The sequence below is a fragment of the Lissotriton helveticus genome, chromosome 12, assembly GCF_964261635.1.
Source record: "Lissotriton helveticus chromosome 12, aLisHel1.1, whole genome shotgun sequence".
NCBI lineage: Eukaryota > Metazoa > Chordata > Amphibia > Caudata > Salamandridae > Lissotriton > Lissotriton helveticus.
Window position 1 is genome coordinate 193892062 of NC_136073.1, and position 16028 is coordinate 193908089.

Consider the following 16028-nt stretch of genomic DNA (forward strand, 5'->3'; position numbering starts at 1 on the left):
CTCCCTCAAAACGGCCAGCACCACGTCTGTGTGATCGAGAGACAACTGGAAAGAGGGAGCATGAACCAACCAGTCGTCTAGATATGGATGTAGAAATATCCCCCGACAGTGGACCAGGGCCACCAAAGGGGCCAAGAGCTTGGTGAAGACCCGAGGGGCGGACTTCAGCCCGAATGGCAAAACCGCAAACTGGAAGTGGAAGCTGCCAATCGCAAAATGAAGGAACTGCTGATGAGTCCGAGCCACAGGAACGTGAAGGTAAGCGTCCTGCAAATCGATAGACGTCATGAAGTCCCGGACCCCCACCAACGGGATGATGGACTGCAAAGTCACCATTTTGAAGTGGACGGTCCGAACCCAACCATTCACCCTCTTCAGGTCCAGAACTGGCCGGAATCCCCCAGACACCTTCTGGACCAGAAACAAAATGGAATAACAACCCAGACCTCGCTGTGTCAGCGGGACCGGAACGATCGCCTTCTTTGACAGAAGATCCTGAACCCCATCCATCAATTTTGTAAGGAAGGGAAGCGAGGGAGGGACGATGAGGTAATGCTTCAATTACTTACCAGTAATTAGGTGAACCTAATCTAGATTTTGCGAGCGACATCAATATAACATACGCTGCGTTTTAAGAGTGGATTACGAAAGGACTCGACATTATCATACCAGCTAAATGGACTAGAAGACTGAATACCTCCTCCAATCCATGGTACGATGAGAATTTGAAAAAAATTAGGAAAGAGTGTAAAAAGGCCGAACGCCTGTGGAGGAAAGACTACAGGGACGAGGAGAAAGCATGCTATCTGGCCAAACTCAAGCTATACCACAAAGCCATACGCATGTCACGGGCCTCTTTTTATGCTAAAGAAATTGAGTCCAGCCCCAACCCCACGAAAACTATTTTCAAATTGGTGCAAAAATTACAAAATGGTGGCAACCCGGCCTCATGCATCTCTTCTACGCAACAGTGCGACGATCTGGCCATATACTTTACAGAAAAGGTGAGAAAGATATATAACACCTTCTCTCATACCCCCTCTGTCCGCACTGGTGACTCCATTGAGGCTTACAAAGGCTCTAAGCTCACCCTCCTACCGGCTATCTCTTATAAACCTAGCTACAATCTGCAGAAAGGTGAAATCGGGTTCCCCCTCAGACCCCATGAGACCAGCCCACTTTGTAAGAGCGTTGGACTTCTTCCTACCTTCATTGGCCAAACTCCTTAATCTTTCCTTTTCGTCAGCCACTGTGCCCACATGCTGGAAACAGGCTTGGGTTACTCCCATAATTAAAAAACCCACTTTAGACCCTGCAAAACCAAAAAACTACAGACCAGTTTCACTGCTTCCGTGGGTGTCTAAATTAGCTGAAGCGCATGCGAACGCCGTACTCACTGACCATCTGGCCAAAAACAACATCTTGGACCCTTCTCAACACGGGTTCAGGCCTGGGCACAGTACGGAGTCTGCCCTTCTGGCCACCACTGAACATCTCCGGAGGATTATGGACACCGGCCAGAGTGCTGCGCTGATACTGCTCGACCTCAGCGCAGCATTCGACACGGTCTCCCATGATATCCTACTGGGCCGCTTAGAAAGCATTGGGATCAGGGAACTGGCATTGGAATGGTTTCGATCATTCCTCAAGAGCAGATCCTTCCGTGTGTCAGCCCCCCCTTTTTTATCCCAACACCATGCGATAGGCCAAGGAGTCCCCCAGGGCTCTGCCCTTAGCCCATCACTTTTTAATGTGTATATGCAACCACTTGCGGCAGTAGCCAAAGAATGGAACCTCACACTGGTTACATACGCTGACGATACCCAGCTGGTAATCACCCTCACGGAAGCGCCCTCTGCCACTGCCACAAAACTTAGGGATGGGTTGGCTGCAGTCGCCAATTGGATGACTGCAAATTGTCTACAACTAAATGCAGGAAAAACCGAGGTGCTACTCCTGGGCAAGAACACCAGCGGTTGGAACGAACACTGGTGGCCCCCTCTGTTGGGCCCTACCCCCCCTCCGAAATCCCTGGCAAAAAACCTAGGAGTATGGCTGGACTCTGCACTGAATTACCAGTCGCACACAAAGAAAGTGGCAGCCACATGTATTGGGTTGCTGAGAAGCCTTAGCCCCATCTTAGGCTTTTTTGACCCCAAGACAAGGCAGCTCATTGTCCAAGCCACCATCCTTGCCCGGCTGGATTATGCTAACGTCCTCTTATTGGGCGCTAACAGAGCTGAGATATCCAGATTCCAACGGATTCAGAACTCAGCAGCCAGGGCAATTGTAGGCCTGCCCAGAAGATGCTCGGCCAGAGCCACTATACAGAGGCTCCATTGGCTGCCTATGGAAGCTCGCATCCAGTTCAAGGCTCTTACTATCGCCTTCAAAATCCTTAGAACTGATGGTCCCGAACTTCTCCGATCACTGCTAACACCTTATACCCCCCTACGCAATCTGCGCTCCATGGGCCAACACCTAGTTGTGATCCCCCGCACAAAGTTCTGCCGAATCGGAGATCGCTCCTTCAGAGTAAGGGGAGCAAAATTATGGAACTCCCTGCCCCTCCACATTCGTTGCCTCACCAATTTGTCCGCATTCCGCAAAGCAGTAAAAACGCACCTCTTCCCTCCGCTGTAGTCTCGTCCCCCCCCCCCTCCCTCAGCTGGTTATGCTTTGGTTCTTAGTGCCGGGACGCCCCGTTGCTGGGGCAGCTGTCGCGCTCAACAAAACCGATAACATAACATAACATAACAGAAGCGTTGCATATATGTTGACTAGAGTTGGGCTCAGGCAGGAACCCTGTGGGATTCCTTTGTTGACTGACATTGTTCTTCATTTGAAGGAGTCTAGACAAATGGTTTGAGTTTGACTAAGAAGAAAATCGCTGACCCAGTGCAGTGCATTGCCATATATTTCTGCCTCATATAGTCTGTGGATTAGGATTGACAAGTGAGACTCTATTGAAGGCCGCAGATAGATCCAGTAACACCAACATGACTGAAGTAACAGCATCTTGTGATAGTCTCCTGGTGTCAGTGACTGCCGCTAGTGCAGTCTCAGTGCTGCGCAGTGATCTGAAACTTGATTGTGAGGGGTCTGTGATCTCAAGTTATTCAAGCAAAATAGCTAGCTGTTTGACATTAATTTCTAGAATTTTTTCTAACCAAGAAATTAATGAGATTGGTCAGTAGTTGGACAGGATCTTGGAGTTGGCGGAGAGCTTCTTAAGAATAGGAGATACTTGGGCGCACTTCCACTCAGTTGGAAATTTGGCTGAGGTTAACCCCTTCGCCGTGGGGCTAATTACCCCATGGCGCTGGGGGGAGGAGAGGCGCGCGCAGTGCCACGGTGCTTGTGACGAGCTCGGCTTGTCACGCTGCACGGTGGCGCTGTGCTCATAATGAGCTGAGCTCATCATGAGCACGGAAGGTGTTAAGGAGAGATTATAGAGTGCAACTACTGACGGGACAATAACATTGGCGACACTGGATGTTATCCTGGGCAGACAAAGGTCCAAATGGGAGCCTGATTTAGCTATGGCCAGCATCATCTGCACCTCCTCTAGTGATGAGCAAAACTTGAAATTGCCCAAGACAGTGATGGTGTTCCAGAGAGGCTGGCTAAAGTCAGCTACCATCTCCAGCTGTTCCCGGTTGATTGGGAAGTTGCTATAAATTGAAAATTTTAGCTTCAAAAAAGTCAGCCAGGGATCACATACCTTTTGAGAGGTCGGGATGGTGCAGATACAGGCTCGCAGTTTTACAAAGCAGTGCAAGGCCTTGTAAAATTCCGTTGTGGAGTTGCCAGCTTGGTCAGTAGTTACGGTTATAGGGGACTTACTAGCTGCTCTAAGCGGTTTATGGTTTGCAATGCAACAAAGACGTATAAGCTTCTTTGTCTATCAAGGATTTAGTTAAATGTCACTTACATTTGAGCTGTTTACATTTTGACTTGTCCAAGCATAGGTTATTTGTGTACCAAGAGGCTTGGCTTCTATTAGGTGAAAATCATGTGTTTTTCTAAGAGGGGCAAGTTGGTCAAACATCAGCGTAAGAAAGTCATGTTAAGTGGCCAGTGTGGAATTGTTGTTCATTTGTAAGGTAGTTGTTATCGGCTTACAGATTGTGGAATAAGAGGCGGAACAAACAATCCTCCAAGAATGTCTAGGTCTGGTTGCCTCTTTGCTGGCCTTAGCAGGTGCTTTGCTTTCAGGGATCTAGAATCCGCTCATGCAATGATCTGACCAAATAGGAAGTGGGGGTTCACTTGTTACTTCCAAAACATTTGTAAAAATAAGGCTAAATGTATGCCCTGCTATGAGTGGGTCCTGTAACTATTTTTCTCAGTGTTTCTACGTCCGCCTGCTGCAAACAAGTGCACAGTCAGTGTTTGGCCATTGTGTCTTCCACGTTTGATGAACAATATCTGAAGGCAGCTGCTTTATTCATAATTGCCTGGTATCCTGATATTGAAGGGGCAGTGATGGACACCAGTGAGGTTGTAAGTAAGTCCATCATTACAGTGTGGTGGCTCCAGGTACCTCTAGTAATGACTGAAGATTCTGACCCAAGTATTTTAGTGCCCTTGGTCTGGCATTAGCTTGAGTACTCTGGTGACTTAAGGGGTCAAGGCATGAAATGGTTTGACAGCATCCAGTTGTGCTCCAGTCCTTCAAAGAGAAAAACAGAGCTAAACTCAAGCTATATTTCCAGAAGCTCTGAAATGGCAAGACATTTTCCACATAAAAGAAAAGTGTTCCTATAGCAATAAGGCACCACAGAAATTGCAAGTATGAGAGGCACCCTGTCATCTGGAGAAGCAAGGAAATTAATATAGCTCCTAAACTCAAAATGTACGAAGTAGGGTCAATAATTATACTAATAAAACCCTGATAATTAGCACAAAACTGAAACCTGTTTGTTCAGTAGTACATCATGCCAAGGTATTTGATTTTATTCAGGACAACACCCCTGATGTTCTGTTTCTTACTTAAACATGGTTGACCCAGGCCTTGGTAGCTGAACCTGCTTTGCCCTTTCTCCTGGATATTATTTGAAGAATGTCAATACAACTAGTGGCAGAGGAGGTGGCCTAGCAGTGATTTATAGATAGATACACGTGCAGTTTGACCCACTGCAATATTCCTAACTGTGAAAGTGCCCGTTTTAAAATAGCGCTGAACAGCAATTTTACATGATCAGGGATTCTCATTTACTGCCCCCAAGGTCCAATAAAGCCTTTAAGGAGGCACGGATAGATCTTGCCCACCTCACTAGTTATTAGCTCAACTAATTTCTAGCATCTTGGAAGATCTTAGGATGATCTTACTCTTCGCCTGGAGACCAATTACAATAGCGATATCTTCCATTTTTTCTAATCTTTGCTCCAATAGGGTTTTGAAGGGTCCCATGAACTGACCATTTTGCTGTTCCCATCACCATCTGCCTGCCTTGCCAATCACTGACCACCACCTCAGTTCCGGTCCATAAACGCGTGTGGCACAGTCTCAACATCAAAAAACATGGGGACTTTTTTCAGGCCTGTCATCCTCAGTTGGTCTCTGATGTAGCGTTAGCAAATAACACCTTACTATCTTGGCTTACTTCCGCCATATATACCTTTATCCTTGTAAGACAGGTTAGCGGTAGGAAAGAGAATGCGGCTCCCTGGTTTAATGAAACTATGATTTCTGCCAAAAGGCATTGTAAGGCTGTAGAACGCTCATGGAGGGAAACATATGACGCCTCCCTAAAAACCTTGTTATAGAGCAGTTATTAAGTCCTACCATATGCTGTTTAGGAAATCTCGGGTAGACTATTTCTCACATAAAATCAGGTGAGTTGCAACAACTCCACCAAAGAAATGTTTAATTTAGTAAATGGCCTCACTAAACCTACGCTCTCCTCAGACTCTATCGAAGCATCTAATGCGCACTGCGAGAAGCTAGTAGAATATTTTATTGGTAAGACAGAGGAGATCTACCTGCATTTTAACACTGATGTTTCTGTAGTGAGGGTTGATGGCATTACCAGTATCGATCTACCTCTGCTCACCTCAATTCCCCCTCTGGGTCTGACCGAATTGTGGAGCATATGTAGCCAGGTTAAGCTGGGTTCACCTGCTCACCCATTTAAACCTGACTTGGTTTTTAAATCTTCAGGATTTCCCCCTCCGGCCCTATTAAGAATTGGCAAGTCTCTCATGTCCTTTGCCTCTGGGCCTTGAAAACTTGCCAGAATGATCCCCAATGATAGTGTGGTGTATGCGTGTTTGCATTAAGCATTTACATTCCATTTGGATTCAATACACAGAGAATGATCACTCTCATATGTGCAAATGGTTCCGTTTGTTACATTTCCATCTACAGATATTACTGCAGTCTGTTTTACAGCCCCCAGACCAAATTGGGTCAAATCTCAAACAACTAACAAAGAAAGGTAGGAGAGTAGGGGAATTAAGGGAATTAAGGGGATATTTGGTCCTGTTGAAAGCCGTGAGACCCTTTTTGGACTAGATATAATCAGCTGAAACGGGTTGACAGGCATGCAGGTAAGTGGGGTGTGGGTTTACTAACTCTCCCCGACACCACTATCCTGTGACCAGAAAGTCCAGGAATAAAATTGACAGTGGATATTTATGAGCCAGTTTTAAACTCTTATTTCTGCACCACAATTTTTATTTCTGATCCCTAAAAATGTGTGTTTGTATTGTCTTCCCCCTTACTTTTGCTACACCCCAGGAGTTGGTCTGCACAGGGGTGTTTATAGCCAGCCCAATGATGAAGCATGCCACAATTTGTGGGTGAGGGCAGTTGTCAAAAAATTAAGCATGTGCCACATACCACATTAATGATCTTTGCCATTGTACTCCTACTCCTCTTTTGTGTGCATGGATATGTGTTGGGGAGGTTGGTGTAGGATTGAAACCTCTTCCCCCTTAGTTGTGTGTGATTTAAGGTAACAGACATGTCAATGCTTTTCTTACTCAGTTTCTGGAAGATAACCTGATTCTGGACATTTCTTAAAACGGCTTCAGACCATCACATAGTACCGGGTCCACACTTCTCGCGGTTACAGAGCAACTTTGTTTGACGGCAGATAGTCAGCCTTGATTTTTCTTGATTTTAAGCACTGCTTTTGATAGAGTTCCATAGGATCTTGTTTGAACGCTTAGAGGACATTAATATAGATGGGTTTGCATTGTCCTGGTTTGACACGTTTCTATTTCAGCGATCTTTTCAGGTTATTTCCACTCCCTATAGCTCTCTATCCCATGCTCTGCATCACAGCATTGCCCTGCGCTCTTCCTTGAGCCCTACTCTGTTTAATATTTTCTTTCAATCCCTGACTCAGGGCATCAAAACCTTGAGGTTGACGCTGCTGTTGTATGCAAATGACACTCAACTTGAATTTTTTGTCTCTGATCATTTGTCAGACCTTGACAACTTTCAGAAGGGAATATCCAGGGCACAAGTCCTAAATAAAGAAGTGGGGGGACGCTGTCACCGGAAGTGACGTCACAATAGGAAGTGACATCACGTAAGGTGCCAAGCTCCTCGTCCCAGAGAGGCCAAACAGTGAAGTCCAGCTGTTTGGCTGGGGGGACGGCGTCCCCCCGGTAAAATAAGTGGGGGGGACGCCGTCGACCCGCGTGGTACCCCAACTGGAGCCGTGGGAATATTCGCCTTTGCAGAGTGGATGAATGCGAATTGCTTACATTTGAACTCGAGCAAAACCAAAATCCTAATTTTAGGATTGGAAAGGATGCCCAGTCTTGGGGCAACCACTGGTGGCCTCCCTCCCAATGATCACCATAAAAAAATCTAGGAGTTTGGGCGGATAGCCCTCCATCCTTCGAAGCAGAGACAAAATCTGTAGCAGTCATGTGTTTTGGGTTCATGAGGGCTTGCACCTATCCTGGGTTTCTTTTTCCCTGACATTCGTCAAGCTATCATTCAGACAGTAATCCTATCCCAGTTGGATTACTGCAACATGCTGTACCTGTGAGTCAGTAACTAGAAGACTCCAGCTGGCACAAAATGTGGCCAGGTTGATGTTCTCTCTCCCAAAATGTTGCTCACCTACTGGTCTTTGCAATTTACCTTTCCTCCCAGTGGATAGGCGGCTTATACATTTCAAGCCCTTGTGTATTACCTATAAGCTCTTGCACTTCCAGGGGGTCCCTATCAGGGCACAAGTCCTAAAAAAAGAAGTGGCAGGACACTGTCACCGGATGTGACGTCACAACAGGAAGGGACGTCACGAAAGGTGGCTTGCACCATCGGGCTCATTGCCTCCCCTCGCTCACCCCTTAGATGCGATTGCATCTGAGAAGCCAGCGCGTGAGCAGCGTGCTGAGAGCTCTGATCTCTTCCCAGAGAGGCCAAAGAGTGAGGTCCAGCTGTTTGGCACGGGGGAAAGGCGTCCACCCAGTAAAATAAGTGGGCGGACGCCGTCCACCCGCGTGGTACCCAGACTCAAGCCCTGGCCCCTATCCTGTCCAATCTGGTATCTCATTATCGACCACCATGTCCTCTGTGTTCGGCCAATCTTAATCTAGCCACTATCCCCCTGGTCAAGAGGTAAGAGAGCAGGTGTGTGCTAAGGCCCCAGCTCTCTGGAACACCCTCCCTCTCGCTATCGGGTCCCTTCAGAACCATTTGCAGTTCAGAAAAACTTTGAAAACCTGGTTCTTCTCTACTTGTGGTTTTTCCTTTTAATATCATCTTCGCCATTTCTCTAGCAGTTTGTGTTTTTTCATCGAACTAGCGCTGGGAAGCCCCGGTGCTGGGGCAGCTACGCGCTCTAGATATTTTATAACATAACATAATCCCTGGCCTCTTCAGAAGAATAGTGAACGGCTCTTTGCATAAACCCCTCTGAATTATAATGAAAAGTTGAGAACTGCAACCTGCCTCTGAATCTTAGTAACAAATGTACGAGCCCACGAAGACATCTTATTCAATCGAATCCAGTAACCTACATACAGATCAGCGAATTTGTAATCCCTCCATACCACGTTACAAAGAGACTTCTTCCAGGCGCTTTAAACTATGACCCTTTTAGAGAAACCTTCCTGCTTGCCGTTCACTCCCACTTTTTCACCCTACTCAAATTACGGGCCATGGACTCGATAAAACACCATCCTAAAGGAGCAGAAATACAACGACCGACTAGCCTAAATTTGTATGCTCTACAGGGGACGTCTGTGCAGGTTCTGTAACGTGAAGGGCAGCAGTGCCACCCTGTGGACTTGATGCAGCAGCGCAGCTTGCAAGGTGATTCTTAAGATGATCCTTCAGAGTACCTGAAGTTTCAGAAGCACAACATTTTGTGTTTTTGTGCATTAGAAGGCTTAGGGCTTAGAAATGGAAGCGCAGCTTAGCTTTATAAAAGCTCCCTCATGTTTACGGCTCAGCATTCTTGTTCCTCTCCTATAAGTAGATATGCGTGTATATTCACAGAAAAAGCCTGAAGGAAAAATTAATCTTTTGTTGCTTCTAAGGCATTAATGTATGTTTATAACCTCCGTATTTTTTCCATGATACACGCTCTGAGTCCCACATCACACTATTGAGGATGCGACTGAAGCATTCCTGCTCTGGCCAGGCAATCCGAGTGGATTAGTCAGCAGTCCTACTCTGAAAAGGTCATTAACTAGTCGCCCTTTCGGTCACGATTGGGGCAGGTGCCCCAGAGCCTCTGGGTTTTGATCTCTGGCTTCGTAAAGCAAAGACTCAGGTCCGTGCACCAACTTGAACTACTAAATCCAGTTGGAATGCCACTCAGACACAACCCGCTCAGCAATATTTGCATAGGCAGTGATTCCTGCTTACAGCCAGTCCCATAGGCTCAATTCAGGGACTGCCGAGGAACTCCAAACAAACTTGCATTAATGAAGATCAGCCTCAAAGCTCACTAGGCCTGAATGTGTAGTAAAATATTTATTTTACAATCCTTAATCTAGTGCAAACAAAATGGAATGAATTGGTGGCATTATGGAAGATAATTAAAAACAGTGCATCTTTTCATGAACAGTGACAACAGGGAAAAATTGTAACATGGTCATTACATTTTATAGCCCTAACACTCCCACTGTACCGTCTTTAGGAAATATGCTAGTTCTACCAGAGTCAATAAATTAGCCTTTTTTTTTGTTACCAGAAGTGGTGCACATACCTGATGTGTGGTAACAAGGTCTGTAGTCTGGCATAGTTTGACTGCTATCCCTAGCACTAGGGCAAGGACATTGTGTCTATTCAAGAACAAACAGAGCCCTCTAACCAGTCAGGGCAGCCAGAGCTTTGCAAGGGCGTTGCCAGTGCTTAATTTGAGCCAGTGGTTTCCGATGTTTAGCACGGCACTTAATACACACCGGTGCTTTTCATGAGCACCAGTTAAGTACACATTCATTTATGGGGAGTTCAAGTAAATTGCCCAGAATCACAGGATGTTGAGGTGACGCAGAAACTCGAACCTGGTTCCCCAACTCCGAAGTCTGAAATTCTGGCCATTACACCAAATCCTCTACACACTTTCATGGTTAGTAGTTGGTTCTGTTTTAGGCGGCACTAACAGGAGAAATGGGCTGGTGCAAGCTGCCTCCTGACAAGAGCCCCGTTACTTATTTGTATTTACAAATTACCACTGGTGTCTCCGGAACAGCCTTCGGTTAAGGCAATGGAAGCCGGTGCAGGCCGTATTGGAATCTTTCAAAATAGGTAATTGAATGCCTTAAATTCATAACTGATACATGGGTTTTAATGTTTTTATTATCTATGATCTGTATTTCTAGGATTTGTTTTGCAGGATGTAGTGCATCCAAATTTGTAGTAGTTAATGATGACTACCGTAGCAAGCAAGTTTTGTGGATATTTTGTAGAACACTTTTTGTAAAAAAAAAATGTCATTGATACAATAAAATACATTAATTCATTCATTCATTCAGTGCCCGTGTGAAGTTCCTCTCCTAATCATTGGTCATATCTCGGTTTTTATCAAATGTTTGGCCACTGTTTTTTTATATCAAATTTGCTAAATAAAACGAGGTTTAGAGACCGTCAAGCTTCTCGAAGACTAACCTAACATGGCCCTAAACGTGTCCGCTCTATCCACATGCAGACATAAGCCTCCGTCTTTAACAACAAGCTTACATTGTAAGGGGTAATATGGTAATTCCTGCGCCCATTAACAAAAAACATGTCCACCTACAGTGATCGTCCATGATGATATCAGCATGTACTGTTTGTTTAGAGAACTTCACACTTTCTGCTAAAAAAGAAATAGAATCTGAAATAAAAATAGGAAAGTCTGAATCTAAATTATAAAGGGAATGGAAGATTCTAAAAGTGCACTTCAGAATAAGTCACATTTTCTGTGAAAAATATAGAAAAGTCGGAAAAGACAAGTGATGAAAATAGAAGAGTTGGGATGAACAAATGGTATAAATATTTAAATCAAAGGGAACGATCTAAGGGTTTACAGCATCCTTGGGATATCTCTTAAGCTAAACAATAACTTAGGGGGCCTGAGAACTCTTGAAGCTTCTTGTTGACCATTTCTAAACTAAACAATCACAAATATTTAACCATTAAGGTGTTTTTCAGAAGCATGATCATTACAGCTTCATGACAAATTTCTTGAACAGAAAAATATGCTGAAAGTATGCTTTTGATGGAATCATTTATTCACTTCGTGCCTGTTCGATTTCACATGAAATAAAAAGGTCCCTACATTGAAAACCACAGTGCTCATGACATTTACCTCAGTGAAAGGTGGGAGAAAATTACCCCTCGTACCATTTGTTTTTCTTCAAAATTTGGATCAGCAGATGGTCTTTTAACAGTCTAAATCTACAATTAATTTAACATTTTGAAGCTTACCAGACACATTTGTATAATGCAAATATCTAACAAACTATGGAATGATATATACCAAACGTGAAAATTAACTTGTAGTTTTATGCTAAATTTGTAAGCTTTTTGTTATTTGTATAGTTTGAGCCTCACAAAAGGCAGCAGGCCACTGTGCAGGGACACAGTATACAAGTGGTTCGCGAGGTAGCTGATTTTCTGAAAGCAGAAGTTTACTGTTACTGCATTGCGATGTTGTGTTCTTTAAAGAGGTGCATTGGGGTTTTCAGTGCCTAGTTGAAAAAAGGTACCAGAGATGGTGAGTTTGTCAGCCTGAAAGGCAGGGGTGCTGGTTTTAATAGCTCTGAAAATCATGCAGCTACTTTTCAAGATGGTATGAGTTGGCAAGTGATCCAGGAAGATGTTATCTTACTTCTTCAGACCCTTGGTGAGATATCCTGTCTTATGTTAGATGCCCTTAATGTAGGCCCCTGTGGAATTTGGGAGGCCACAGGCCAAGGAATTTTTCAGCCAGATTGGTAATCATGCCGTAGATGGCTGGTGAGAATGTGATCTTAGATTTCAGTACAGACTGTTTATTCAATGATATTGCTGATGAAGTGTAGGTGAGTGCTGGGACGGTAGTTGGCAGCAACATCAAGGTATCGTTTAGATTTCTTTAGGAGTTGGAGGATCTGGCCTGTCTCGAGAGGGTGGTGTTGATATTGGTGAGTAGGTGAGAGCAGTTCTCTAGTCAGTTAAAGTATGGGAGTAAGACATCTTAACAGCAGGTGACTTTAAAGGAGTTGAGTATGTTTGTGAGATCTGCAGGAAAAAGGACTTTAGTAAGACATTGCTGGAGTAAGAGAAGGAGTGGGTTTAAGAGGAGAAGCAAGGTTCTTGCTGTTCATTTGCTGTTGAAAATTCTGCATTCCGGCATTGGATTGATTCAGCGCTTTATTCTTGATGAACATTGTGCTATTGTTGACAGCTTCATTTATGGTATAGTACTTTGCTTTTGCGGATGTATAGAGTTGTCTGTGTGTTGCGTGGTGGAAATACAGCATTGTGAGGGGAGTACCAGGGTGGTGAAGATTACATGTTTTATTTGGGGCATGGTTGTTAACCTTGCTTTCCAGTGAAGTTTGTCTAAAAGGGTGTTGATATTGGATGGAGAGTTGGTGAGGTGACGGGCTGAATTCAAACTTTGAGTTGGTAATGGACATTGTTTTGAACGATTTGAAGTTTTGGTGTTCTATTCAGCTTCACCTTAGTTTGTTGGTTGGGGCTTGAGATGGGGATCACAAGGTGGTCAGTCCAGTCCAGGGGTACTGTTGGTTTGCATTGGATGGTGGGACATTTGAGGATGTGGCTTTATAGTGTTTTGGTTGGGTGATGTGTTGTCCAAGTTTGAGGATGGTTTTATTTTTTTTTAGCTTCTAGTGACCTGTGTTGTGGGAGGTTGACTTCATCCATGAGGATGATATGGCCATTTCAGATAGATAAGATGGTGAGGAGATCGAAGAATGTATCAATTAAGTCTTGCTCTGATCGGAAGGCTTGCTGATGTGATGGAAGGTAGCAGAGTGAGTTGCAGAAAATGAGAAGTGTTATGTAAGGAGATCCATGGATTTGAGTGCCGTCTGCTTCCCTACTGAGCAGGGCCAGGATGACAGTGAGGACTTCTTCATTCTGATGCTTATTGTCTTTGTGATAGATGCTTTAGCCTGGTAAAACAAGGACATCTAGGATGTGGAGAACCAGTTTTCTATGGTGAAAGCATTGAGGTGATGAGGTCTATGATGGCTGGAGCACTGCAGACCATATATTATAGAGCATGTGTTGAAATGTATGTTTGATAGTTTGAGGGTGTGTGGTGATTAGTGGGATGTATATTAAGGTCTTCCTATGTTTTGTGAGGATGCTATGTGAGTGCACGTGTTGTCTAGGTGTGAATTTGGGGATGGGTGGAGCTGGGGTGCTGAGTGATGCATATGATTTTATCTTGTATATCGCAGTAATGTAGTAGTTCTGTTCCAAGGCCCTGCTTGACTCTCGCTAGCCAAAACAAGCAATGCCTGTATCTATTTCTGCCCTTTGCGAGGATCACCAGGGTGGTAGTATGCCCAGAGGAGTTATTTGAAGAGTGGAGTATGGAAGAAGTAATGTAAATTTCCTAAAGAAATGTATGTTGGGACATGTAGTAGTGTCACTTCCCGTGGTACCTGCAAATAAGTTCTGATTTTCTGGCTCTTCTAAAGAGGGTTTTGGCATGAATCCAGTGATGTCAATTCCAGAAAATGTGGATTCTTTGAAATGCTGTCACTTCTTGTTGAGGTTGATGCTTTTCTAATTCTTTTCTGTAGTCTTTACTGGGGCAGAGAGTAAAAGATCATACATAAACTAGAATGAGAGCATAACTGTTATGGGTGACCATAAATATTTCCTTACAGCACGGATCTGCACAAATCCTGGCACACCAAAACATAACCAGTTGTGTAACTTGTCTGCCAATGTTATCCAAATTCCACAAATGGCACCAATGTCATTAGCAAACGTAAATATACCTTTTTCAGTGGTGGTGATAGTGAATGTTAGTGATACTACCAACCACCAAAACAAAACGTAACATTTAAGGCCCCTATGGAATTGTGTTCAATGGGCCAGATTGTGTTATGGAAGAATGCATGATTTTAAGCTGTCAGTGCCAAATAACTGGCAAATATATATGTAAATGATTTCAGTTATGAGAATTCTGAAACCAGACAGCAGGAAAGATGGAGGTTCCCCCACAGATATATCAAATAACATAAACACAGCATGTAAAAATATTTCTTGAAACATTGCATATCTGTTCCAAATAAATAATGGTATGTGGGCAGAGTTTGTATAGACCGTATCGTATTACCACACATGTGGGCTAACAATAAATACTATCTTTCCACACTAGTGCCCCTATCCGTGGGTCAGCAAAGGGTGTGCTTTTAATCTGGATGCTGGGCTAACTTGACTGTGATACCTTAGGAAAATTGACTACGTTTTCCCCAAAAGGACAAACAAGTTAGATTTTGAAGTCCCAATTAAAACCTTAAGTGATCACAACATAATAACCACTTGAGTGTCAGTTATATACATTTCACAATCCTCCTGTTCTTGTCCCGCAACCAGAACATAGTGTTGATGGTGGTGGTGTAAGGCAGCAGTGGACAAATGTGACTCCAAATAGAATATCCTTGCAGGAATCCTAGCATAATATCTTATTGTCTAGATAGTTAGATTGTTGACCACACCAGTAATAAATGGATTTTGGAAATCCACTCTCATGCATTTAAGTTGCCAAGTAGGGGCTGCAGGTTCTTTCTGCAAGCTGATTTAACAAAGCAACTCCGAACTACCATCATGCTTTCCTCCTGGAATAAGGAAGAAGTGAGGACTTGTAGACCAAAATCTTATGAGCAAGTGGTATGTTTTCACTACAAGGGTGTTAGAGAAAGAGCTGGATGTACTTGGAAAGGGCGCGTAGCGGAAACGGTCGTCTTCTGTAGAATTCTTTTTTCTAGACCGGCTGCTGCACAACTTTACAACTAAATATTACACCAGAGACCTGGATTGCTTTTTAAATATGTATGTGTATATATATATATATATATAAACACGAAGATGCAGCTGTTCCCCAGCCTCTGTTTCGGCGGGCTCACGGCAGGGGTAGCCACCCCCTTTAAATCACTCACGTTATTACCAGCGCGTCCCTTTCCAATCGTCACGGAAAGAACTACACAGGAGCCGCGGCCACAGTTAAGGTGCAGGTTTATTTTCCAGACACAATCGTCCTACGCGTTTCGGAGTGAAACTACTCGTGACGAAGGAGTAGTTTCACTCCGAAACGCGTAGGACGATTGTGTCTGGAAAATAAACCTGCACCTTAACTGTGGCCGCGGCTCCTGTGTAGTTCTTTCCGTGACGATTGGAAAGGGACGCGCTGGTAATAACGTGAGTGATATATATATATATATATATATATATATATATATATATACGGAACGGATTACAGAAACTGATTAAAGTCACCGTCTAACAGAAATAGAGTTTTGAAATGTTTATTGCTGAATACCAGGTCTATGCCTAAGCATGGACTTGAAATTGAGGCTCTGATTACTGACCATGTGGTCGA

The 16028-nt window shown here is 44.1% G+C and overlaps 1 protein-coding gene across 1 annotated transcript in view; it reads left to right on the forward strand.

Annotated features, from left to right (window-relative positions):
• The window catches only part of LOC144799696 (DNA topoisomerase I, mitochondrial-like), a 1324061-nt gene that overhangs the window by 1129831 nt on the left and 178202 nt on the right, over window positions 1-16028 (forward strand). The gene's annotated exons all lie outside the window — the stretch shown is intronic.